Below are 25,395 nucleotides of genomic sequence, written 5' to 3' on the forward strand. Positions count from 1 at the left end.
CGTCGGTTCTGCACGCCACCTCCGGGGCCTCACTGCTAAAACGGAAAGTAAAATGTGCAGGCCGCATTGCACACATTCTTCTAAGCCCTGCAGGTAATGAGGGCGCGGCAGAGGGAAGTTCTATTATTCTAGAGGCCACAACCATAGGGAAAGCATCAGAGATTCTAGGTATCAGGACCCGACACGAAGCTCCACGACAGCGTGGCCTGCCTCAGTCTTGGGCGCTGCTTCACCTCCAGGACCCAGCACAGGGGCTTGAAAAATATTTACTGCATGAATACGTGAATTACACATGTTGTAAACCTTGCTTTTCTTCCCCCATAAGAATGGAAAAAGAAAAATTGATATAAATTCTACAAAAACCATGTGGAATGCCCTTCCTCATCCCACATAAAAAATAAATCACACAACTGTAGTATTCTGATACTCCAATCAGAACTGCAGATTTTAGTAGAGCAATAGTGAAACTAATGTGTGAGATCAGACGGCTAGCAAACAATGCCATAAGCAAGATCAGTGAGCAGAAAAACCCTTCATACACTGTATAATTTTGTCCAATCCGGCTTCCCTACAGAAACCTGGCCTTAAATAAGAAAGTCACTGGGAAAGAACTATTAAGAAACAAACTGCTTGTAAATGTCACAAAAGCAGCTCACAGAGATACAACTCTGACTTTCACAGTTCTCAGACGGTTATCATGGTTTTACTAGTTTGCCTTAAGTTAGTACCAAAACTTTAGGGCAGTACTTCTTACAAGAGTAAAGCACTGGTAAATGCTTTTATGTCAACCAACAGGAGGAATGTAAAAGAACACTATAATTCACATTATACACACACAATTCAAAATTTACCTTCATTAATCAAAAGTTAAAGACTGAAATAAAATCAAAACTTTCACAATATGATGCCTCCACTGGCAACTGATAGTTACAACATACCCTAACTTCTGCAGCCGGGTATCCTGTTCTAAGTTTACTTCCAGTTAAGACTCATAGAATTACCACTTCTGTGTCATTGCGCCTCACTGTTTCCACCACAAACACAGAAAAAATTTTTTCTGAAAATTTTAGTATCAATAAAAATTATGACTTGGTAAGAACTAAAGAAATTCAAGCTTAACAATGGCTATAATCACCTTCTGAAGACAAACAGACAATAGGTCGCAAAACACAAAATATTCCGAAAGGTCTTGGTATTGGTATTACTTGCTTTCCCTGCCAACTTTCATAACAATTACCATACCTCCCTTCCATTAATCTGGAGGAACTCTGGGGAAGCTGAGGAAGGCACTGAATTTGCAACTGGAAGACGCAAAGGAGCCCCAGTTCTATCCGTAAGACAAAGAAAGAATCATTTCACCATCCTGAACCTAAGTCTGTTCACCTGTAAAACAAGGACAATGACAATACCTATCACCTATTGAACAGTGATGACGTGTCAATCACAAAAGAGCAGAACAGCAACACTAATAATGATGAAAATATAATAATAATGATGATGCCAAGCTAATGCTTACTACGTACCCAGCCCTGTTCTAAGTACTTTTATCCCACAATAGAGGCAGACTCTATTACCCCCACTGCACAGATGAAGAAACTGGAGCACAGAGAGATAACTTGTTCCAGGTCACAGAGCTTCTAAGGTGCAAAGCTGGAAATCAAACTCAGCCAGCCAGGCTCCACAGTCTGTGTTCCTCATTAATTTGCTGAGTGCTTTACACCTATTTTCTCAATTAGTACTTACAACAACCAATGAGGTAGATGATATTATAATCCACATGTGACATGTGAACAAACTGAGGAACAGAGAGATTAAGTAACATACCTAACATCAAGCTAGTTGGTCAGCGGCAGAGCTGGGATATGCACGGGCACTCGGACACCCGCCAGACCACACACTTCAACCACCACCTACAGTGATGCTACCTGCAGAGACTGCAAAGCTTTCCAGAGAGAGTCAGAAAGCAGGCCCCACCCAACCTACAGAGGATGACTGAGTCAGAGTGAGGACCAAAGGGACAAGAAAGGAAGGGAAGAAACACGCCCACGGAAAGAACGCAAGACAGACGGGCCACTCTCTCCCCTACACAACATCCCATCACAGTCCCTGGTGTCAGCAATCCTGCCAAAAACAAATTCAGGTAAGATGCTGGACATGCAGCTGGTACCTGAGAGATGCATCAAAACCACCAGGAGATAAACATACCACTGGATTAAGCCACACTGAGATATATGAAACAGAAGGAAAATGCCTTCTAGAAAGTCAGAAGGGCTTCCCTGGTGGTGCAGTGGTTAAGAATCTGCCTGCCAATGCAGGGGACACAAGTTCCAGCCCTGCTCCAGGAAGATCCCACAGGCCGTGGAGCAACTAAGCCCGTGCACCACAACTGCTGAGCCTGTGCTCTAGAGCCCATGAGCCACAACTACTGAGCCCACGTGCCACATCTACTGAAGCCCACGCACTCTAGAGCCTGTGCTCCACAAGAGAAGCCGCGCGCCGTAATGAAGAGTAGCCCCGCTCGCTGCAACTAGAGAAAGCCTGCACGCAGCAACGAAGACCCAACACAGCCAAAAATAATAAATAAATTCAAAAAATTAAAAGGCAGAAAATTTTGAACTTATTATTAATCTAAACAATACTCAGAACTTCCCTGGTGGTGCAGTGGATAAGACTCTGCACTCCCAATCCAGGCGGCCTGGGTTTGATCCTTGGTCAGGGAACTAGATCCCACATGCATGCTGCAACTAGAAGTTCACATGCCACAACTAAGGAGTCTGCATGCTGCAACTAAGGAGTCCTGGAGCTGCAACTAAGGAGTCCACCTGCCACAACTAAGACCCAACGCAACCAAATTAATTGATTAATTAATTAACTTTTAAAAACAATGCTAAACTAGAATATTTCCAGAGACACTAATTCGTGGCCATTTCTTGTTTATTTTGCCATGTAAAAGAGCAGCGCTAAATTCCAGGTTTAAAAACTGCTGGGAGGTTACTCGCCATTAAGTTTAAGAGGGAAAAAAAGGGTCCTGAAATGTGTAAGAAGAATGCTTCCTTAGTTTTTCAAATATAGTGAGTGGTAGAGGTATAGTAACATAGGATGGGACAAGACACCAAAATTTTCAACCTAACTACATATGTTATAGAGGGGTATTCTGTTTATATTAACCAAAATGACACAAGTATCAAAAGGCAATCGAGTATTTATTTTAATGTTGCAACTGTTCAAATCAACTTTGAAACTTTTACTGTATTGGGCATGCATATACATATCCAACTTACCTCATCATTTCCTCACCATACCCTATAAATCCAATTTATCCACAGTTTGACCACTCACCTTATTTAGCAAATAGCGAAGGTAGGACTGGCTCCCCGAATTAGGTAACTGAAGCGGAGAGAACCTCTGGAGTCTTGCTAGAAATCAGGCCATGTGGTTGCAGGTTGCAAGCAGCTATAGCTGGAAGGGGCGCTGGTGCCAGGGGGACCCCTGGTGGTGAATGAGTCTCTTCTGCAACCTACATTCCTCAGCTATAAAGAGGGAGACGTCAACCATCTACACTTTAAATTATCCCTCGCTGTGGCCTGGAAAAGGAAAGTGTTTCTACAATGTGACTCTATACTCCATTTTCAAGAAACACTAGAAACACCCAGTATGGATCCAGTCCTTTCTTCAATCATATTCTGAGTAAGAGGCACAAATAAGATGGCGTCTCTTCCCAAACACAGCTGCGTAGTGGTTGCTTTTCTTTGTCAATCGGCCTCCTCTATGATTTTGCTCTTGTCACACTGGTATCAACAGACATTATTCTAACTTAGCAAAAATTTACAGAGTCACTTTTCCAACTCTACCTAAAAATTTTTATCATTAAAAAACGTTATTAGGGGGCTTTCCTGGTGGCGCAGTGGTTAAGAATCCGCCTGCCAATGCAGGGGACACGGGTTCGAGCCCTGGTCCAGGAGGATCCCACATGCCGCGGAGCAGCTAGGCCCATGCGCCACAACTGCTGAGCCTGCGCTCTAGAGCCTGTGAGCCACAACTACTGAGCCCGCATGCCACAACTACTGAAGCCCACGCGCCTAGAGCCGGTGCTCCGCAACAAGAGAAGCCACCGCAGTGAGAAGCCCGTGCACCGCAACAAAGAGTAGCCCCCGCTCGCCGCAACTAGAGAAGACCCGTGCACAGCAACAAAGACCCAGTGCAACCAAAAATAAATAAAATAAATAAATTTATTAAAAACAAAAACAAACAAACAAACAAAAATGTTATTAGGGACTTCTCTGGTGGTCCAGTGGTAAAGAATCCGCCTTCCAATGCAGGGGACAGGGGTCCGATCCCTGGTCAGGGAACTAAGATCCCACATGCCATGGGGCAACTAAGCCTGCACGCCACAAACTACTGAGCCCAAACGCCTCAACTGGAGCCCACGCACCATTTGCAGAAACATGGATGTGACTAGAGATTATCATACTAAGTGAAGTAAGTCAGAAAGAGAAAGACAAATACCGTATGATATCACTTATACGTGGAATCTAAAATATGGCACAAATGAACCTATCGATGAAACAAGACTCACATATAGAGAACAGACTTGAGGTTGCCGCCAAGGGGGATGGGGAGAGGGAGAGAATGGACTGGGAGCTTGGGGTTGGTAGACTCAAACTATTACATTTAGAATGGATAAACAAGGGCTTCCCTGGTGGCGCAGTGGTTAGGAATCCGCCTGCCAATGCAGGGGACACGGGTTCGAGCCCTGGTCCGGGAAGATCCCACATGCCACGGAGCAACTAAGCCTGTGCGCCACAACTACTGACCTGCGCTCTAGAGCCCGCGAGCCGCAACTACTAAGCCCACGTGCCACAACTACTGAAGCCCGTGTGCCTAGAGCCCGTGCTCCACAAGAGAAGCCACCACAATGAGAAGCCCACGCACCGCAACGAAGAGTAGCCCCCGCTCGCTGCAACTAGAGAAAGCCTGCGTGCAGCAACGAAGACCCCACACAGCCAAAAATAAATAAATAAATAAAATAAATTGGTAAAACCAACACTTAAAAAAAAAAAAGAATGGATAAACCATAAGGTCCTAATGTATATATAGCACAGGGAACTATATTCAATATCCTGTGATAAACCATAATGGAAAAGAATATTAAAAAAAGAATGTCTCTATGTGTATAACTGAGTCACTGTGCTGGACAGCAGAGATTGGCACAGCATTGTAAATCAACTATACTTCAATTTTTAAAAGTTATTAAAACCAACCTCACGCCTATTAGGATGATTATTATTTTTTTTTTTAAATATGAAAATAACAAGTGCTGGTGAAGATGTGGAGAAACTGGAACCCTTGCATACCACTGATGGGAAAGTAAAATGGTGCAACTGTTACAGAAAACAGTATGGAGGTTCCTCAAAAAAATCAAAAATAGAACTACCATACGATCCGGCAATTCCACTGCGGGAATTCCACACCCAAAAGAACTGAAAGCAGGGTCTTGAAGAGATTTGCACACCTATGTTCACAGCAATTATTCACAATAGTGGAATGGTTGAAAGGATAAATAAAATGTGGTGTAAATTATAGTGGAATATTATTCAGCCTTTGAAAGGAAGGAAAGCCTGTCACATGTGAAATAAGCACAAATACTGTATGATTCCACTTACTGGAGGCACCTGAAGTAGTAAAGCTCGCAGGAACAGGAAGCAGAATGGTGGCTGCCAGGCGCTGGGGAGAAGGGAAGAGGGGGTACAAAGCTTCTGATTCGCAAGATAAGCCCTAGAGATCTGTTTCACAATTATGTGAATACACTTAACACCACTGACCAACACTCTTAAAAACAGGTAAGATGGTAAATTTTATGTTCTGTTTTTTGTCTATCCCAATAAAAAATTTTTTAAAATGTTAAAACCACTTTAAAAGAGTGAATCTCACTTATATTTTACAACGGAACTGCAAATACGATATAATTATGTCTACTTTTACAGACAAGGGGGAAAGCCTTGAGACGTCAGAACGAGCTCGAAGTGCAAGAGGCAGTAAAAAGAGAGACAACAACCGGTCCTTGACTAGGCTGGATACTGGTCCGGCACTGCTGATACTGGTCCAGCACTGGACAAGGGGGCTTTATGTGGCTTAAAAAAATTAATCCCCTAATAAACTTTGAGATTATTACTAATATCACCATTTTCAAGAAAAAGGCAACAGGCTTAGAGAGGTAAAGGACTTGGGGTAAGATCAGATTTCGTAAAAGTCAAAGTCACATGTGACTCCAAAGCCCAAATCATTTCATCTTTTCCACACCGTTAAGCCTGAAAGCCCAATGTTGTCCTCTCCCTGACTTGGTTTTCTCATCAATTAAATGAAGTTTAAAATGGCATCTACTGTTCACAGTTGTTAGGAGAATTAAATCTCACAACACAAAGGGCTTTGAGAGTACAGCATTATCAGTGCATTACTCTGCATCTTCTGTGCTGGTGCAATGACTTAAACACCAGGGATCCAAAAATAACTGGGACAGAGCCCAGGCCACTGAGGAGCTCAGAGCTCACAGAGGACAAGCACATAAGTCCCAGCACCCACAGTTCCGGCTCCTGGTAGACTGGTCTAAGAAACCCCCAGTAAATTTCCTGTACAGTTTGAGGCTTAAATGATTCATAGGTTTATCTGCGACACTGAAAAACTGGGGACATGCTCAAAAGAAGGGAAATGAGCAAATAAAGTTTGGAACATCAAAATGAGTCACTGGGCTTCCCTGGTGGCGCAGTGGTTGAGAGTCTGCCTGCCGAGGCGGGGGACGCGGGTTCATGCCCCGGACTGGGAGGATCCCACATGCCATGGAGCGGCTGGGCCTGTGAGCCATGGCCGCTGGGCCTGCGCGTCCGGAGCCTGTGCTCCGCGGCGGGAGAGGCCGCAGCGGTGAGAGGCCCGCGTACCGCAAAAAAAAAAATGAGTCACTATACAAGCATTAAAAAATTGTGTTTGCAGAAAAGTTTTCATTCATACTGGAAAATACTCATTAATGCAAAAAAGCAACATGTACTATAAAGAGTTAAGGCAACTCCCAGTCTCAAAATGCAAGGATTTTCAAGATACATATTTTAAGTAATAAAAAAATGTATGGAAGAGTATGTAAAATACATTTTGATATAAAGCAAAAGAAAGATGCACGCACATGCACCTCCTCGTACACACAGAGGACCTGTGGGTGGTTACACAAGTGGGAACAGTGATTCACATAGAGAGAGTTAGGACTCATTTCCCGCCCATGTGAATCCCACCAAATGTACCCTGTATATTTTAGTTCAAATAGTAAATGAACATAAAAAATAACTATCTTAGGGCTTCCCTGGTGGCGCAGTGGTTGAGAGGCCCGCGTGCCGCAAAACAAACAGACAGACAAACAACCCTGTTAAAGAACTGCCCTAGCGCAGTTCCCAATATTCAGCAAGTAAACCACCTTCCCAATGACACACCAACAACACATCACAGGGGAAACTGACCAAATGTTCAGAATAGAATGATCAAAAACAGAGCATCAAAATCTTCAGGATGCAGCTAAAGGAGTGCTGGGTGCGTAGAGGGAATTAACGTTAAGCACTTATATTTAAAAGCTAAAAACATGAGTTGTCTATGTTTTTACCTTAAGAAATAAGAAAAACATTAGCAAATTAAACCCAAAGTAAGTAGAAGTTAAGACAGAACAAGGAACAGTGCTGGGGCAAAAGGAAAAATGAGTAATAATGATCCTGTCTTCATTTAAGTTTGGTATCATCCATCAGGGATTTTTTGCATTAAATCCTGACTTCTAAAAATGCTGCATTAACGTACTACTTATCTTAGGCTTCCCCGGTGGCGCAGTGGTAAAGACTCTGCCTGCCAATGCAGTGGACATGGGTTCGAGCCCTGGTCCGGGAAGATCCCACATGCCACGGAGCAACTAAGCCCGTGCGCCACAACTACTGAGACTGAGCTCTAGAGCCCATGAGCCACAACTACTGAGCCCACGTGCCACAACTACTTAAGTCTGCACGCCTAGAGCCCACGCACCGCAACGAAGAGCAGCCCCCGCTCGCTGCAACTAGAGAAAGCCCACGTGCAGCAAAGAAGACCCAACACAGCCAAAAAATTTAAAAACAAAAACGATTACTTATCTTGATTACTGAGATTTTGGGGTCCCTGAGACATGCCTCACCAGAGTCCTGCCCACACATACCCATCCCCACTCCACTGGCCCTGTCCACCTCAACCCCAAGGCTCCCCACACCCAGGCATCCAGGGCATATCACCTAGGGAGTTTGTGAAACTAGAAACATTTCTGCCCAAGGCACGTCAAATACAATCATGCAATTTTAAAAGTTCCCTTCTGAGAACAACAAGCTATTTAACACTTCTTTTCAAGGACCAAAAACACAGTAACTAAACTGTCAAAGCGTATCTATTTTATTTGAAACAGTTGCAATGCATTTTTTACACTGGACCAGCAAACTCTTGAATTCATAAATGTCGGACCTGAAATGAAGGAGGCAAGCCCTAAAAATGTGTGAGCAAAATCCATGCTTGATTATGGCTATTTGCACCTCCTGTGATACAGCAGAAATCCTCCTTATTCTAGTCCAAAGATCCAGAATAACAGCGGCAACAGCTTAAATCCACAAGCCACGCTGGCAGGGCCTGACGGCTAGAAAAGAGGAGAGAGTTTGTAAATAGCTAACTTATTCAAAGACTCCTCCTTCCCCTTTTTTTGAGATTTCTGAACCCAAGGCAGATCCAACAGTGGACAGTAGAACAGCATTTCCTCTAAAAAAAACAGGAAAAGTGGATAAAATACAATAATCAGAGAGTTGCTAGGGCACTGAGAACAAGAGGGGCTAATGCTTCAGAGTGTGAGGAACCACAAAGCTGAGCTGATCTACTGCAGCTACTGTGAACTTTGGTATTGATTTGCTAATCCTGCAAACAAGGAGGCTGAAACCCCGGGCTCTGCAACCACAGAAAACTGCTGCTGGAGGACAGAAAAGCAGGAGAGGTTCTGGCAGGCTAAAAACCTAAACGCAAATGTAGTATATTTCCTGCCAGCAATAAAAGGAAGGGTACTGACACAGGCTACAACATGGATGAAACCTGAAAACATTATGCTAAGTAAAAGAAGCCCAACACAAAAGTACCTATCTATCTATCTATCTATCTATCTATCTATTAAACACTATATGAAATTTTCAAATTAAATCCCACAAAAGTTCTAAAAACTTACCTTTACCTGCAGCTGTTCAATCCATTAAGACATGAGATACTCGCAAGAACAAAATTTTTTTAAAAACTTCCTAGAAACATAATCTTTTAGGGAAAAACTTCTTTCAGTTAATTAAAGCCATTATGTGGACTATTGTTCTTTGGGGATATGACCTCTGCATGCATCCTCAGCTAGTAAAGTTGTTCATTCAAAAACAGAAAACTAAACATCAAAAACAGATGAAGGGCTTCCCTGGTGGCGCAGTGGTTGAGAATCCGCCTGCCAATGCAGGGGACACGCATTCGTGCCCCGGTCTGGGAAGATCCCACATGCCGCAGAGCAGCTAGGCCCGTGAGCCACGGCCGCTGAGCCTGCGCGTCCGGAGCCTGTGCTCCCCAACGGGAGAGGCCACAGCAGTGAGAGGCCCGCGTACCGCAAAAAAAAAAAAAAAAATTATTTTACTTTCCATTATGTGATTGGGAGGAGAAGAGCCAAGAATCTGCAAAAATACTCTCAAGTATTTAAATTTTCTTTTTATAATCATTATTGCGTACTTTTATAGTTATTTCCTGGGGAAATTGTAATTTACTTCAGCTGTGGCTTTAAATATCTCCAAATCTGATTTTGCTGAAAACAAAGTTATGAAATGAATGTGTCTGTATAAAATGCATTTAAATTTATGAGAGAACATACGTTTATTTTTTGCTATAAATACATATACAGTCTGGATATAACTACAGGTGGCTTAAAGCATATTCCTTTTATTGGCATCCTTGAATTACCACCTAAGAACTACCTTTGAGTATAGGAATTTCCTAATGTTTATTTCCTAAACTTTTTATGGAAATCAAATATTATCTTTAAGTGAACAGAAATATGAATTAATCTAACAAGAAAAAAAGAGAACACAAAAATAACAGCATTACCACCTGCAGAGTTTCCTGTAAAATGTAACTACACATTCCTAGTCTCAAAATATACCAAGTACACTTACACCTGTTTCCATGTGACCTCAAAGGTACAATCTATACTTACTACAATATAACCTTTCCATACAGTAGTTGACTGAAATTACTTCTTCTTTTGAAAACTATACTCAGGACTATCTCATTCTTAATATTCTCAAACTTAGCTGATCTCCACCTCATTCTAACAGTTAGATAAGAGACAAAATACACTCTCCTCTCTGTGTACATCTATCACAATCTACAGTAAATCCATTTTTTGTCTCCCTTACACAGAGTTAGGCCAACACAAAGAAGGCACGGTCACTAAGTCTGCTACTGCAGCTAAGGAAACCCTCTGCTCTGCACTGCCATTTGGGAGAATTCCTGACAGCAGCCACAGTATGTCCTACAGTAAAAACAGCCATCATGATTATTGTGTAAATGCCATGCAAACATTTGACCATGCTTTTTATCCTCCTCTTCCAGATAAAATCCACTTATGAACTGACTCCATTTACATAATCAGAATATTTTGCATAAAAAGCTACACCCCACCTTTTTCCCTGTTCAATCTTCTTACCTGAGTAAAAGTAAGGTGGGGTTTGGGAGCAAAGAAAAAGGAGGATACATTTTCTTTAATCTTCCAGAAGTATGCACCACACAGAAAATTCTCTTCAGTACCTAATAAATACAAGTCTCTACATCTAAAGATTTACTCTAAAAAGTCAAACTCAAGAGAGTCAATACATTTTTAATAATTAAAAAAATCTTTTATATATTCATGAATTCAACATTTTTCATTCAAGAAATTTATAACAGAAATTATGACAAAATTAAGCACACAAGTGATCAAAGTTTTCTCAAATACACCCCTGCTACTGACATATGTATGACACAATAAACTTCAGCCCTGAACGGTGAAAGCTCAGCTCCAAGACTAACCAAGTCTCATCTGCCCTCAGTCCACCAAAAGAGGGTAAATTTAGGATCGACAGTTTCCACATAAACACAACAGGCAGCCAACACTTCGTGTCCAGAACAAAACTATCACTTGAGGATGCCCAAATCTTTCCCATTTAGGTCTTAAGAAATAGTCTGGCCGACTCCCTCTTGTGAGAGCACGGCAACCACAACTAACTGCTGAACAATCATCGACAGGAAGACACTGGAACTCACCAAAAAAGATACCCCACATCCAAATACAAAGGAGAAGCCAAAATGAGATGGTAGGAGGGGTGAAATTACAATAAAATCAAACCCATAACTGCTGGGCGGGTGACTCACACACTGGAGAACACTTATACAACAGAAGTCCACCCACTGGAGTGAAGGTTCTGAGGCCCACGTCAAGCTTCCTGACCTGGGGGTCCGGCAACAGGAGGAGGAATTCCTAGAGAATCAGACTTTGAAGGCTAGTGGGATTTGACTACAGGACTTTGACAGGACTGGGGAAAACAGAGACTCCACTCTTGGAGGGCACACGCAAAGTAGTGTGTGCATCGGGACCCAGGGGAAGGAGCAGTGACCCCACTGGACACTGAACCAGACCTACCTGCTAGTGGTGGAGGGTCTCCTGCAGAGGCAGGGGGTGGCTGTGGCTCACCGTGGGGACAAGGACACTGGCAGCAGAAATTCTGGGAGGTACTCCTTAGCGTGAGCCCTCCCAGAGTCCGCCATCAGCCCCACCAAAGAGCTGGGTAGGCTCCAGTGTTGGGCCGCCTCAGGCCAAACAATCAACAGGGAGGGAACCCAGCCCCACCCATCAGCGGACAAGCGGATTAAAGTTTTACTGAGCTCTGCCCACCAGAGCAACACCCAGCTCTACTCCCCACCATTCCCTCCCATCAGGCAACTTGCACAAACCTCTTAGATAGCCTCATCCACCAGAGGGCAGACAGCAGAAGAAAGAAGAACTACAATCCTGCAGCCTGTGGAACAAAAACCACATTCACAGAAAGACAGACAAGATGAAAAGGCAGAGGGCTATGTACCAGATGAAGGAACAAGATAAAACCCCAGAAAAACAACTAAATGAAGTGGAGAAAGGCAACCTTCCAGAAAAAGAATTCAGAATAATGATAGTGAATATGATCCAGGACCTCGGAAAAAGAATGGAGGCAAAGATCAAAAAGATGCAAGAAATGTTTAACAAAGACCTAGAAGAATTAAAGAACAAACAAACAGAGATGAACAATAACTGAAATGAAAAATACACTAGAAGGAATCAATAGCAGAATAACTGAGGCAGAAGAACGGATAAGTGACGTGGAAGACAGAATGGTGGAATTCACTGCCGCGGAACACAACAAAGAAAAAAGAATGAAAGGAAATGAAGACAGCCTAAGAAAACTCTGGGACAACATTAAACGCAACAACATTCGCATTATAGGGGTCCCAGAAGGAGAAGAGAGAGAGAAAGGACCAGAGAAAATATCTGAAGAGATTATAGTTGAAACCTTGCCTAACGTGGGAAAGGAAATAGCCACCCAAGTCCAGGAAGCGCAGAGAGTCCCAGGCAGAATACAGCCAAGGAGAAACATGCCAAGACATATAGTAATCAAACTGACAAAAATTAAAGACAAAGAAAAATTATTGAAAGCAACAAGAGAAAAATGACAAATAACATACAGGGGAACTCCCGTATGCTTAACAGCTGCTTTCTCAGCAGAAACTCTACAAGCCAGAAGGCAGTGGCATGATATACTTAAAGTGATGAAAGGGAAGAATCTACAATCAAGATTACTCTACCCAGCAAGGATCTCATTCAGATTCGACAGAGAAATCAAAAGCTTTACAGACAAGCAAAAGCTAAGAGAATTCCTCACCACCAAACCAGCTCTACAACAAATGCTAAAGGAACTTCTCTAAGTGGGAAACACAAGAGAAGAAAAGGACCTACAAAAACAAACCCATAACAATTAATAAAATGGTAATAGGAACATACATATTGATAATTACCTTAAAAGTGAACGGATTAAATACTCCAACCAAAAGACACAGGCTCACTGAATGGATACAAAAACAAGACCCATGTATATGCTGTCTACAAGAGACCCACTTCAGACCTAGGGACACATACAGACTGAAAGTGAGGGGATGGAAAAAGATATTCCATACAAATGGAAATCAAAAGAAAGCTGGAGTAGCAATACTCATATCAGATAAAATAGACTTTAAAATAAAGAATGTTACAAGAGACAAGGAAGGACACTACATAATGATCAAGGGATCAATCCACGGAGAAGATATAACAATTATAAATATTTATACACCCAACATACGAGCACCTCAATACATAAGGCAACTGCTAACAGCTCTAAAAGAGGAAATCAACAGTAACACAATAATAGTGGGGGACTTTAACACCTCACTTACACCAATGGACATACCATCCAAGCAGAAAATTAACAAGGAAACACAAGCTTTAAATGACACAATAGACCAGATAGATTTAATTGATATTTATAGGACGTTCCATCCGAAAACAGCAGATTACACTTTCTTCTCAAGTGCACACGGAACATTCTCCAGGATAGATCACATCTTGGGTCACAAATCAAGCTTCAGTAAATTTAAGAAAATTGAAATCATATCAAGCATCTTTTCTGACCACAACACTATGAGATTAGAAATCAACTACAGGGAAAAAAATGAGAAAAACACAAACACATGGAGGCTAAACAATACGTTACTAAATAACCAAGAGATCACTGAAGAAATCAAAGAGGAAATCAAAAAATACCTAGAGACAAACGACAATGAAAACACAATGATCCAAAACCTATGGGATGCAGCAAAAGCAGTTCTAAGAGGGAAGTTTATAGCAATACAAGCCTACCTCAAGAAACAAGAAAAATCTCAAATAAACAATCTAATCTTACACCTAAAGGAACTAGAGAAAGAAGAACAAACAAAACCCAAAGTTAGCAGAAGGAAAGAAATCATAAAGATCAGAGCAGAAATAAATGAAATAGAAACAAAGAAAACAACAGCAAAGATCAATAAAACTAAAAGCTGGTTCTTTGAGAAGATAAACAAAATTGATAAACCATTAGCCAGACGCATCAAGAAAAAGAGGGATAGGACTCAAATCAATAAAATTAGAAATGAAAAAGGATGGCAGGGGGTGGGAGGGGTGGTGTGATGAATTGGGAGTTTGGGATTGACATATATACACTAGTATGTATAAAATGGATAACTAATAAGAATCTGCTGTATAAAAAAATAAATAAAATAAAATTCAAAAAGAAAAAGTCACTTAAAAAAAAAAGAAAAAGGAGAAGTTACAACAGACACCACAGAAATACAAAGCATCCTAAGAGACTACTACAAGCAACTCTATGCCAATAAAATGGACAACCTGGAAGAAATGGACAAATTCTTAGAAAGGTATAACCTCCCAAGACTAAACCAGGAAGAAACAGAAAATATGAACAGACCAATCACAAGTAATGAAATTAAAACTGTGATTAAAAATCTTCCAGCAGGGCTTCCCTGGTGGCGCAGTGGTTGAGAGTCCGCCTGCCAATGCAGGGGACACGGGTTCATGCCCCGGTCCAGGAAGATCCCACATGCCGCGGAGTGGCTGGGCCCATGAGCTGTGGCCGCTGAGCCTGGGCGTCCGGAGCCTGTGCTCCACAACGGGAGAGGCCACAACAGTGAGAGGCCTGCGTACTGCAAAAAAAAAAAAAAAAAATCTTCCAACAAACAAAAGTCCAGGACCAGGTGGCTTCACAGGTGAATTCTATCAAACATTTAGAGAATAGCTAACACCCTTCCTTCTCAAATTCTTCCAAAAAATTGCAGAGGAAGGAACACTCACAAACTCATTCTATGAGGCCACCATCACCCTGATACCAAAACCAGACAAAGATACTACAAAAAAAGAAAATTACAGACCAATATCACTGATGAATATAGATGCAAAAATCCTCAATAAAATATACTAGCAGACAGAATTCAACAACACCTTAAAACGACCATACACCATGATGAAGTGATCATGATCATGATCCCAGGGATGAAAGGATTCTTCAATATACGCAAATCAATCAATGTGATATACCACATTAACAAATTGAAGAATAAAAACCATATGATCATCTCAAGTGACGCAGAAAAGCTTTTGACAAAATTCAACACCCATATATGATAAAAACTCTCCAGAAAGTGGGCATAGAGGGAACCTACCTCAACATAATAAAGGCCATGTACGACAAGCACACAACAAACATCATTCTCAATGGTGAAAAACTGAAAGTATTTCCTCTAAGATCAGGAACAAGACAAGGATGTCCACTCTCACCACTATTTTCAACATAGTTTTGGAAGTCCTAGCCACAGCAAGCAGAGAAGGAAAAGAAATAAAAGGAATACAAATTGGAAAAGAAGTAAAACTGTCACTGTTTGCGGATGACATGATACTGCACATAGAGAATCCTGAAGATGCCACCAGAAAGCTACTAGAGCTAATCAATGAATTTGGTAAAAGTTGCAGAATACAAAATTAATGCACAGTAATCTCTTGCATTCCTATACAGATCTCTTGCGTTCCTGATGAAAAATATGAAACAGAAACTAAGGAAACACTCCCATTTACCATTCCAACAAAAAAAATAAGATGCCTAGGAATAAAGCTACCTAGGGAGACAAAAGACCTGTATGCAGAAAACTATAAGACACTGATGAAATAAATTACAGATGATACAAACAGATGGAGAGATATACCATGTTCTTGGATTGGAAGAATCAGTATTGTGAAAATGTCTATATTACCCAAAGCAATCTACAGATTCAATGCAATCCCTATCAAATTACCAATGGCATTTTTTACAGAACTAGAACAAAAAAATCTTAAAATCTGTATGGAGACACAAGAGACCCTGAATAGCCAAAGCAGTCTTGAGGGAAAAAAAACGGAGCTGGAGGAATCAGATTCCCTGACTTCAGACTATACTACAAAGCTACAGTAATCAAGACAATATGGTACTGGCACAAAAACAGAAATATAGATCAACGGAACAGGATAGAAAGCCCAGAGAAAAACCCACGCACCTATGGTCAACTAATCTATGACAAAGGAGGCAAGGATATACAATGGAGAAAAGACAGTCTCTTCAATAAGTGGTGCTGGGAAAACTGGACAGCTACATGTAAAAGAATGAAATTACAACGATCCCTAACACCATACACAAAAATAAGCTCAAAATGGCTTAGAGACCTAAATGTAAGACTGGACACTATAAAACTCTTAGAGGAAAACATAGGAAGAACATTCTTTGACATAAATCACAGCAAGATCTTTTTTGATCCATCTCCTAGAGTAATGGAAATAAAAACAAAAATAAACAAATGGGCTAATGAAACTTCAAAGCTTTTGAAAAGCAAAGGAAACTACAAAAAATACGAAAAGACAACCCTCAGAATGGGAGAAAGTATTTGCAAACGAATCAATGGACAGAGGATTAATCTCCAAAATATATAAACATCTCATACAGCTCAATAATAAAAAAACAAACAACCCAATCAAAAAATGGGCAGAAGACCTAAATAGACATTTCTCTAAAGAAGACATACAGATGGCCAAGAAGCACATGAAAAGCTGCTCAACATCACTAATTATTAGAGAAATGCAAATCAAAACGACAATGAGGGGCTTCCCTGGTGGCACAGTGGTTAAGAATCTGCCTGCCAATGCAGGGGACACGGGTTCAAGCCCTGCTCTGGGAATATTCCACATGCCATGGAGCAACTAAGCCCATGTGCCACAACTACCGAGCCTGCATTCTAGAGCCCATGAGCCACAATTACTGAAGCCCACGCACTTAGAGCCCATGCTCCGCAACAAGAGAAGCCACTGTAATGAGAACCCCGCACACAGCAACCAAGAGTAGCTCCCACTCGCCGCAACTAAAGAAAGCCTGTGCACAGCAATGAAGACCCAGTGCAGCCAGTGCAGGGAGGGTGGGAGGGAGGGAGACGCAAGAGGGAACAGATATGGGAACATATGTATATGTATAACTGACTCACTTTGTTATAAAGCAGAAACTAACACACCATTGTAAAGCAATTATACTCCAATAAAGATGTAAAAATAAATAAATACATAAATAAATACATAAATAAGTTCAAAAAATAAATAAAAATAAATTTAAAAAAATAATAAAACGACAATGAGGTATCACCTCACACCACTCAGAACAGACATCATCAGAAAATCTACAAACAACAAATACTGGAGAGGGTGTGGAGAAACGGGAACCCTCTTGCACTGTTGGTGGGAATATAAATTGATACAGCCACTATGGAGAACAGCATGGAGGTTCCTTAGAAAACCAAAAACAGAATTAACATATGACCCAGCAATCCCACTACTGGGCATATACCCAGAGGAAACCATAATTCAGAAAGACACATGCGGGCTTCCCTGGTGGCGCAGTGGTTGGGAGTCCGCCTGCTGATGCAGGGGGCGCGGGTTCGTGCCCCGGTCCGAGAGGATCCCATGTGCCACGGAGCAGCTGGGCCCGTGGGCCGTGGCCACTGGGCCTGCGCGTCCGGAGCCTGTGCTCCACGATGGGAGAGGCCACAACAGTGAGAGGCCCGCGTATCGAAAAAAAAAAAAGACACATGCACCCCAATGTTCATTGCAGCACTATTTACAATAGCCAGGACATGGAAGCAACCTAAATGCCCGTTGACAGACGAATGGATACAGAAGATGTGGTACATATATACAGTGGAATATTACTCAGCCATAAAAAGGAACAAAATTGGGTCATTTCTACAGATGTGGATGGACCTAGAGACAGTCATACGGAGTGAAGTAAGTCAGAAAGAGAACAACAAATATCATATATTAACGCATATATATGGAACCTAGAAAAATGGTACAGATGAACCGGTTTGCAGGGCAGAAATAGAGACACAGACATAGACAACAAACGTATGGACACCAAGGGGGAAAAGCAGGGGGGAGGGGGGGCAGGGGTGGTGGTGGGATGAACTGGGAGATTGGGATTGACATATATACACTAATATGTGTAAAATAGATAACTAATAAGAACCTGCTGTATAAAAAAATAAATAAAATTTAAAAATTAAAAAAAAAAAGGAAATACTCTGGCCATGGTGCCTTTAAGTCACATTCACCCCTCGTTCTAGGGTATGTCCTATGTCATATGTCATACAGAGGTTATGGGCATATGTCATAAATACACCCAAACACCATCATTCTACGAGGCTATTGTATTTCAAAGCAGCTGTCACTAGTAGAGAGAAACTATGTAGTATGTACACATTTCTTCATTTCATGATATGTCACTTCACAAAGGCTTACGTAAAGAAAAATTATTTTAATACTTACACTGGGGCTTCCCTGGTTGCTCAGTGGTTAGGAGTTCCACCTGCCAATGCAGGGGACATGGGTTCAAGTGCTAATCCGGGAAGATCCCACATGCTGCAGAGCATCTAAGCCCATGCACCACAACTACTGAGCCCATGTGCCACAACTACTGAAACCTGCAGGCCTAGGGCCCATGCTGCGCAACAAGAGAAGCCACCTCAATGAGAAGCCCACACACCGCAACCAAGAGTAGCCCCCGCTTGCCGTAACTAGAGAAGGCCTGTGTGCAGCAACGAAGAACCGAAGCAGCCAAAAATAAATAAATACGATAAATTTATTTAAAAAAAAGAAATACACTGTACTATTAATCTCAGTTTCACAAATTAACAAAGATATTTTTTAAAGGGAGAGACTGAGTTACTAAAATGTACAACAAAAACTAGAAGAAGAGCCAAAAATGATTCCAAATCTCCAACCAATCATCTGCAACATCAGAGGGAAAAACTGACCTTCAGCAGTGCAGAGCAGAGGGCTGGGTCACAGCGGGCGCTCGGCAGTGTGCTGACCAACGAACAGCCCTCGAGCGTCTCCCTTCTCCTCCCGCTCACTCACCAGTCCCAGCTTCGCCCACTGCTCACTACACTACCCATCGCTGACAGTGGGCAAGTGACTGGAAGAAAATGACCTCTGCTTGAAGGAGTGGGGATTAACAGTTGTGTTTATGACAAACAACACAGCATTTGGTAAGACAGCCAAGAAATGCTACTTTGCATTAAACACAATGCAGAATAAACCAAATGTCTTATATTAGTATAATAAAATAAAATGAAAGTTTTGACAAAAGAAAGAATAGGCTTCTCTCTGTCAAAATGGAAATTACTTGAGATTTTGTAGGTAGTAAAATCAGTAGCTAAGCTAATATTAAAACAAGTACAATTTTATCATATTATTTACCAGAAAATTTAGAAGTACAGCACATGAGCTGTGTGCCATTAAAAAGCACTGACCAGGCTTCCCTGGTGGTGCACTGGTTGAGAGTCTGCCTGCCGATGCAGGGGACACAGGTTCGTGCCCCGGTCCGGGAGGATCCCACATGCCACGGAGCGGCTGGGCCCGTGGGACATGGCCGCTGGGCCTGCGCGTCCAGAGCCTGTGCTCCGCAACGGGAGAGGCCACAACAGTGAGAGGCCCGCATACCGCAAAAAACCACTGACCTAGGGATGTCCACTTCAGCCAGGAAAGGGTAACTAGTATGGAAAATGCCCTCCAATGGTAAACAAATAGAAAAATAGACACAATCCAGGAAACTTTTCAGATCTTGAGACAACGGGCAAGGCAGGCCTGTGATCCCCACTGAACCCTCTGTCTGGCTGAAGGCAACCCTGGACAACAGTACAGGAAGGGGAATCGAAGCAGAGCACTGCAGCTTCAGTAAGTTGAGGAGAGAAAATTTCAAGTTCTGGGAAGCTGAGTCAAGCTGACAATTGCAAGGCAGAGTATCAGAGATGAAAAAGTTGTAGAAAATAAGTTTCAGAAATCTGCACAAAGAGCCAGAGGACGACAGGACAACAAGTTCATCAGCAAGCTGAAAGTAAACATCATCACCCAGCAAAAATTTCTTCAAAAATAAAGATGTCTACCGAGAAAGAATGGATAGACAAGATATGATAGACTCATACAAGGAAATACTACTCAGCAATAAAAAGGAACGAATTACACAACAACATAGATGAATCTCAACTACACTGTGCTAAAAAATGCCTTACACAGTCATTCATACTATACAATTCTGTTGACATGAAATCCTACGACAGGCACAGGCAAAACTGATCTGAGGTGGAAGAAAAACAGCAGTTGTCTCGGGCTGGGCGGGCGGGGGAGGGTGCTGGGGCAGGGACTGTGAGCATGGAGGGACTTTCTGTGCCCCCCATTTCTTGTTTGTAAGAAAGGTTTCAGCCTCCTAGACCTTCCCTGAGTTCCAAAGGGCAGATTCCAACAGTTACCAATTAGAGGAGTGAGGGAATGCAGAAACAAAGGAAGAGCAGTCAAGAAATAACAGTGCAGGGGTTTCCCTGGTGGCGCAGTGGTTAAGAATCCACCTGCCACTGCAGGAGACACGGGTTCGACACCTGGTCCAGGAAGATCCCACATTTCCACGGAGCAACTGAGCCCTTGCGCCACAACTACGGAGCCCGCATGCCACAACTACTGAAGCCCGCGTGCCTAGAGCCTGTGCTCGGCAACAAGAGAAGCCATCGTAATGAGAAGCCCGTGCACCACAATGAAGAGTAGCCCCTGCTCACCGCAACTAGAGAAAGCCTGCGCACAGAAATGAAGACCCAACGCAGTCAAAAATAAATAAATAAAATAAATAAGTTTATATATTAAAAAAAAGAAAGAAAGAATAATGCAATGATAAACCAGGATCCTGGTTCCTCCTCAAGGGATATACCTAACAATCTGATACAGATCTCTGACTGCTTCTACACGAACTAAGGGCCCCACCCAGGTGGAAGATGTTAACTTCAGGCTGAGCAGAAGCACATAGACCCCAGACCGGTTGGAAGCAGAAGACTGATGACTGAAATTCCTTGAACACCACCCTTTTACCTCCCCACCAACCAATCAGAGGATGGTTACACACCTTGCAGCCCTCCTCCTGAGTTTTACCTATAAAAACTCTTCCAATTCCAATCTCTCTTCTGTCCCTCAATATGCTATCAAGAAGGGTACTAGCAGAACCACCGGAGAGTTCAGGTCTTTTAAGCACGAGCCGCCTGGTCTCCTTGCTTGGTCCTGCAATACACCATTCTGTTCTTCAAATTCCAACGTTCTGGTTTGTTTGGCCTCACAGTAAGTTGGGCACACGAACTTGGGTTCAACAACAAAACGACAATGGTCTACATTTTGATAAGTGTTTGGGTTGCAAAGGCAACGTTAAATTTTGTAAATTTGATAATTATATGAATTATATTACGGTCATATTGTTCTTAGCACATACTCACCGAAGTATTTAAGGGGATAAAGGGCGTGATGGCTGCAACCTACTCTCAAAGGCCTTGGTAAAAACTAAATATATGGGGACTTTCCTCGTGGCACGGTGGTTAAGAATCCGCCTGCTGATGCAGGGGACACAGGTTTGAGCCCTGGTCCGGGAAGATCCCACATGCCGCAGAGCAGCTAAGCCCGTGTGCCACAACTGCTGAGCCTGTGATCTAGAGCCCACGAGGCACAACTACTGAGCCAGAGTGCCACAATTACTGAAGCCCACACGCCTAGAGCCCGTGCTCGGCAATGGGAGAGACCACTGCAATGAGTAGCCTGCGCACTGCAATGAAGAGTAGCCCCCGCTCGCCACAACGAGAGGAAGCCCGTGCGCAGCAATGAAGCCCCAATGCAGCCAAAAATAATATTAATTTTTTAAAAAAGGATAGCATTGTGGAGAAACCTCTTTAAAAAAAAAAGTAAAAAAAAAAAAGTAAATATATGTGTGTGTATGTGCACATATATATATGGAGGGACAGAGAGAGAGGGCAGGGAGGGATGGGGAGGGAGAGAAGAGGAAAATGGGGATGGGGTAGGGAAGGCACGCAGGCAAATGTAACAAAATGTTAATTTAATATTTGGTGAATCTAGGTGAAGTACAGTATTTGGGAGTTCCCTATACTGCATCTTACAACTTTTCCATGAAAAAAAAAAATTTTTTCATTTAAAAAAACAAAACATGCTAGACACCTGAAACATTGTAACCCAACTATACTTCAATTTTTAAAAATTTAAAAAACAAAACAAGGAGCAGCAAACTAGAAAGGATGCTGGAAGGGCTTTCAGAGGCGCCAACCTAGTGGTATGATATTGACGAAAAAGGCAAAAGTTGTGTCATTGCGTACTGAAATCGACAAGTGTTCATACCGCAGATCCCGTCACCCAGAAAAGATAAAACTGAGTTTAATATCTTTTAGTACATTTTGTTTAAGAAGACCTGTTAAGTATCCTTTTGAAAAATATAATAAATATGGTTACATATTTTTTAAGTGTACGCTCCACTATTTTTTTTCTATTCTGCATATACAATAACCTTTCAATTGAACAGTGAGTCACACTGAAACCTCTTAGAAGACACTGTACATGGCAGTTACACTCCACACGTGTGGTGCAGCAACGACACATGATCCCAACCAGAGGGAGCACCCGGCAAACTGCCCGCCCGCATCCACACAAATGGACCACTGACAGCACCCAGAAACACCGTTAACTGTAAGAAGCATCCCAGCCCTCTTCTCAGACTGCAGAACCAGGGTTAAGTTAGTGCAGGTTCCAGAGAAAAACACAGGGGTGGAGCCAGACAACAAAATGTAAGCAGAACAATTCCAATCTCTCTTCTGTCCCTCAATATGCTATCAAGAAGGCTACTAGCAGATCTCTGGAGTATGCTCACCATACAAAGGGCGGCAGGCAGGGGCTGCGGTGAGCAGGTCTGGGCACCCAGTGGTTTACATCTCTAAGGAAGAGTAAGGTGGGTCTCAAACACAGAGGGGCACGTGCAATAAAGGAACAAAAACCAGCCTCATTTTATCACTGATTCTATTATAACCACACAGTGGAGTATCCTCCCATCCTAAAATCATGAAGAGCTCATCATTTAAAATAGCGGCCTTCTTATTTTCTGAAGTCAAACAAACTTTTATTTTTAAATAAAAATTAAAATACACACACAACTTTCCACTTTAATTTCCCTCCCTGCCCTATACAAGCCTTTCTTAAGCAAGGGCCTATTGGGGAAAAGTGCTAAATAACAGCTCTGGAGGACATCAAAAGGCACCACAAAGTAATAACAAGTAACTCTCTTACATACTTTTAAGAAAGTGTATTTACAGTCACAATTAAGTCTTAAGTTCAGTAAAGCTAATGTGTATTATTTTCTGTGTACGTTCTTATTATTTCTAGCAGTGTAAAATATAACTAACTGTACCCTACAATTATAGCTGACCAAACAAAAGAGATGAAGACTGCATAATTAACTCTGTCTCGGGACTTCCCTGGTGGGCAGTGGTTAAGACTCTGAGCTCCCAATGCAGGGGGCCCGAGTTCGATCCCTGGTCAGGGAGCTGTATCTCACATGCATGCCACAACTAAGAGTTCGCATGCCACAACTAAGGAGCCAGCAAGACGCAACTAAGGAGAAAGCCCTTGAGCCGCAACTAAGGAGCCCGCCTGCTGCAACTAAGGAGCCCACCTGCTGCAACTAAGACCCAGTGCAACCAAATAGATAAATAAATAAATATTTTAAAAATAAAATAAATTTGTCCCATCAATCTGAGGAAACAGTTCATATTAATTTTTAAAGCTGGTAAAACTATTTTCTCCAGAGCTACAAGAGCTTGAACAACATGGAAGGAATCCTAAAATAATTTAACTTTTAAAACAACTTTTACTTATGCTAATTACATGACATCTGTAATATACAATTGTATTATACGAAGACAAGCCACGTTATAAAGCCTTTAGAGGTCATGAATAAATAAGCATACAAAAATCAGCCAAGGACTTCAAGGTAGTGTCTATGCTAAAATCTATTTCACTTAAACGTCCAGGATACCTCATCCAGAAAAGTAAAATTAAATCCAGCTTGAAAGAAAAGTTGAGCTGAAGTGTGTGCAGTATCTATCTGTATGTATATACACAGAAGTCAACTATCTTTTTTTTTTTTTAAGTTTGGTGTATGATTTCCATACAGAAAAACCTCCAGTTCAGTGAGTTCTGACAAACATACTCAGTTGTATGGCCATGGAAGATACGGCCTCTTTCCATCACCCCAAGAAGTGCTCTCATGCCCTTCTGTACACAGGTCTCTCCCACCCTCAGCCCTAGGCAACCACTCACCTCATTTTTATTCTCAGAGCTTTGCCTTTACCAAAATGTTGTATAAATGGAATCAAAGTTATATTCGCGCTTTGTGTTTTCACTTGGTACAATGCTTTGGCGATTCACCCATTTTGCCGCCTATGTCAGTAGCTAATTCCTTCCTATTGCTGAAGAGGATTCCACCGTAAGGGCGGACCACAACCTGCTCATCCATTGACCAGCTGTTGGGCATCCGAGTTGTTTGCCATTTTAAGTGATTATGAATAGAGCTGCTATAAACATTCATACACACGGACATAAATTTTCATCTCCCCTGGGTAAATACCTCCAAGTAGGATTACTGGACTGTATGATAAGTATATGCTCAACTTTATAAGAAACTGCCAAATCGTTTTCCAAAGCGGTTATAACACTTCGCGTTCCCACCAGCGAAGCAAGAGAGTTCTAACTGCTTCACAGCTTTGTCTCTGGGCACTGTCACCCTGTGTTGTCTTGTTCTGTTTTAATGCTATAGCCATTCTAATAGGATTGCAATGGTATCTCAATGTGGTTGTCATCTGCATTTCCCCAACGATTAATGATGCTGAGCATCTTTCTGTGTGCTTATTCTTATCCATATGAAGGGGATGAAAGGCCTAATCAAACCTTTTGGCCATTTTTTCAATTGAAGTTTTTATTGAGACATCTTTTTTTTTTAACTGAAGTATAGTTGCTGTGCAATATTACATAAGTTACAGGTTACAATATAGTGATTCACAATTTTTTCTTAATTAATTAATTTATTTTATTTTTGGCTGTGTTGGGTCTTCATTGCTGCGCGCAGGCTTTCTCTAGTTACGGCGAGCAGGGGCTACTCTTCATTGCAGTGCGTGGACTTCTCTTGTTGCGCAGCATGGGCTCTAGGTGCGCGGGCTTCAGCAGTTGTGGCTCGCAGGCTCTAGAGCCCTAGACTCAGTAGTTGTGGCGCACGGGTTTAGCTGCTCTGTCGCATGTGGGATCTTCCCGGACCAGGG

At 42.1% G+C, this 25,395-nt stretch overlaps 1 protein-coding gene across 15 annotated transcripts in view; it reads right to left on the reverse strand.

The window, feature by feature from the left end:
• The window catches only part of PTK2 (protein tyrosine kinase 2), a 253,726-nt gene that overhangs the window by 192,660 nt on the left and 35,671 nt on the right, over nucleotides 1–25,395 (reverse strand). The window contains exon 3 of one of the 15 annotated variants that reach the window (XM_027077974.1): nucleotides 3,340–3,584. The exons of the other annotated variants lie outside the window; for them this stretch is intronic. The gene's annotated coding sequence lies outside the window, so the exon portion shown is untranslated. The remainder of the gene's footprint in view (nucleotides 1–3,339; nucleotides 3,585–25,395) is intronic. 15 annotated transcript variants of the gene reach the window in all.

The sequence above is a fragment of the Aethalodelphis obliquidens genome, unplaced genomic scaffold (genome assembly GCF_003676395.1).
Source record: "Aethalodelphis obliquidens isolate GAN/ISIS:26980383/991018 unplaced genomic scaffold, ASM367639v1 scaffold41, whole genome shotgun sequence".
Classification (NCBI taxonomy): domain Eukaryota; kingdom Metazoa; phylum Chordata; class Mammalia; order Artiodactyla; family Delphinidae; genus Aethalodelphis; species Aethalodelphis obliquidens.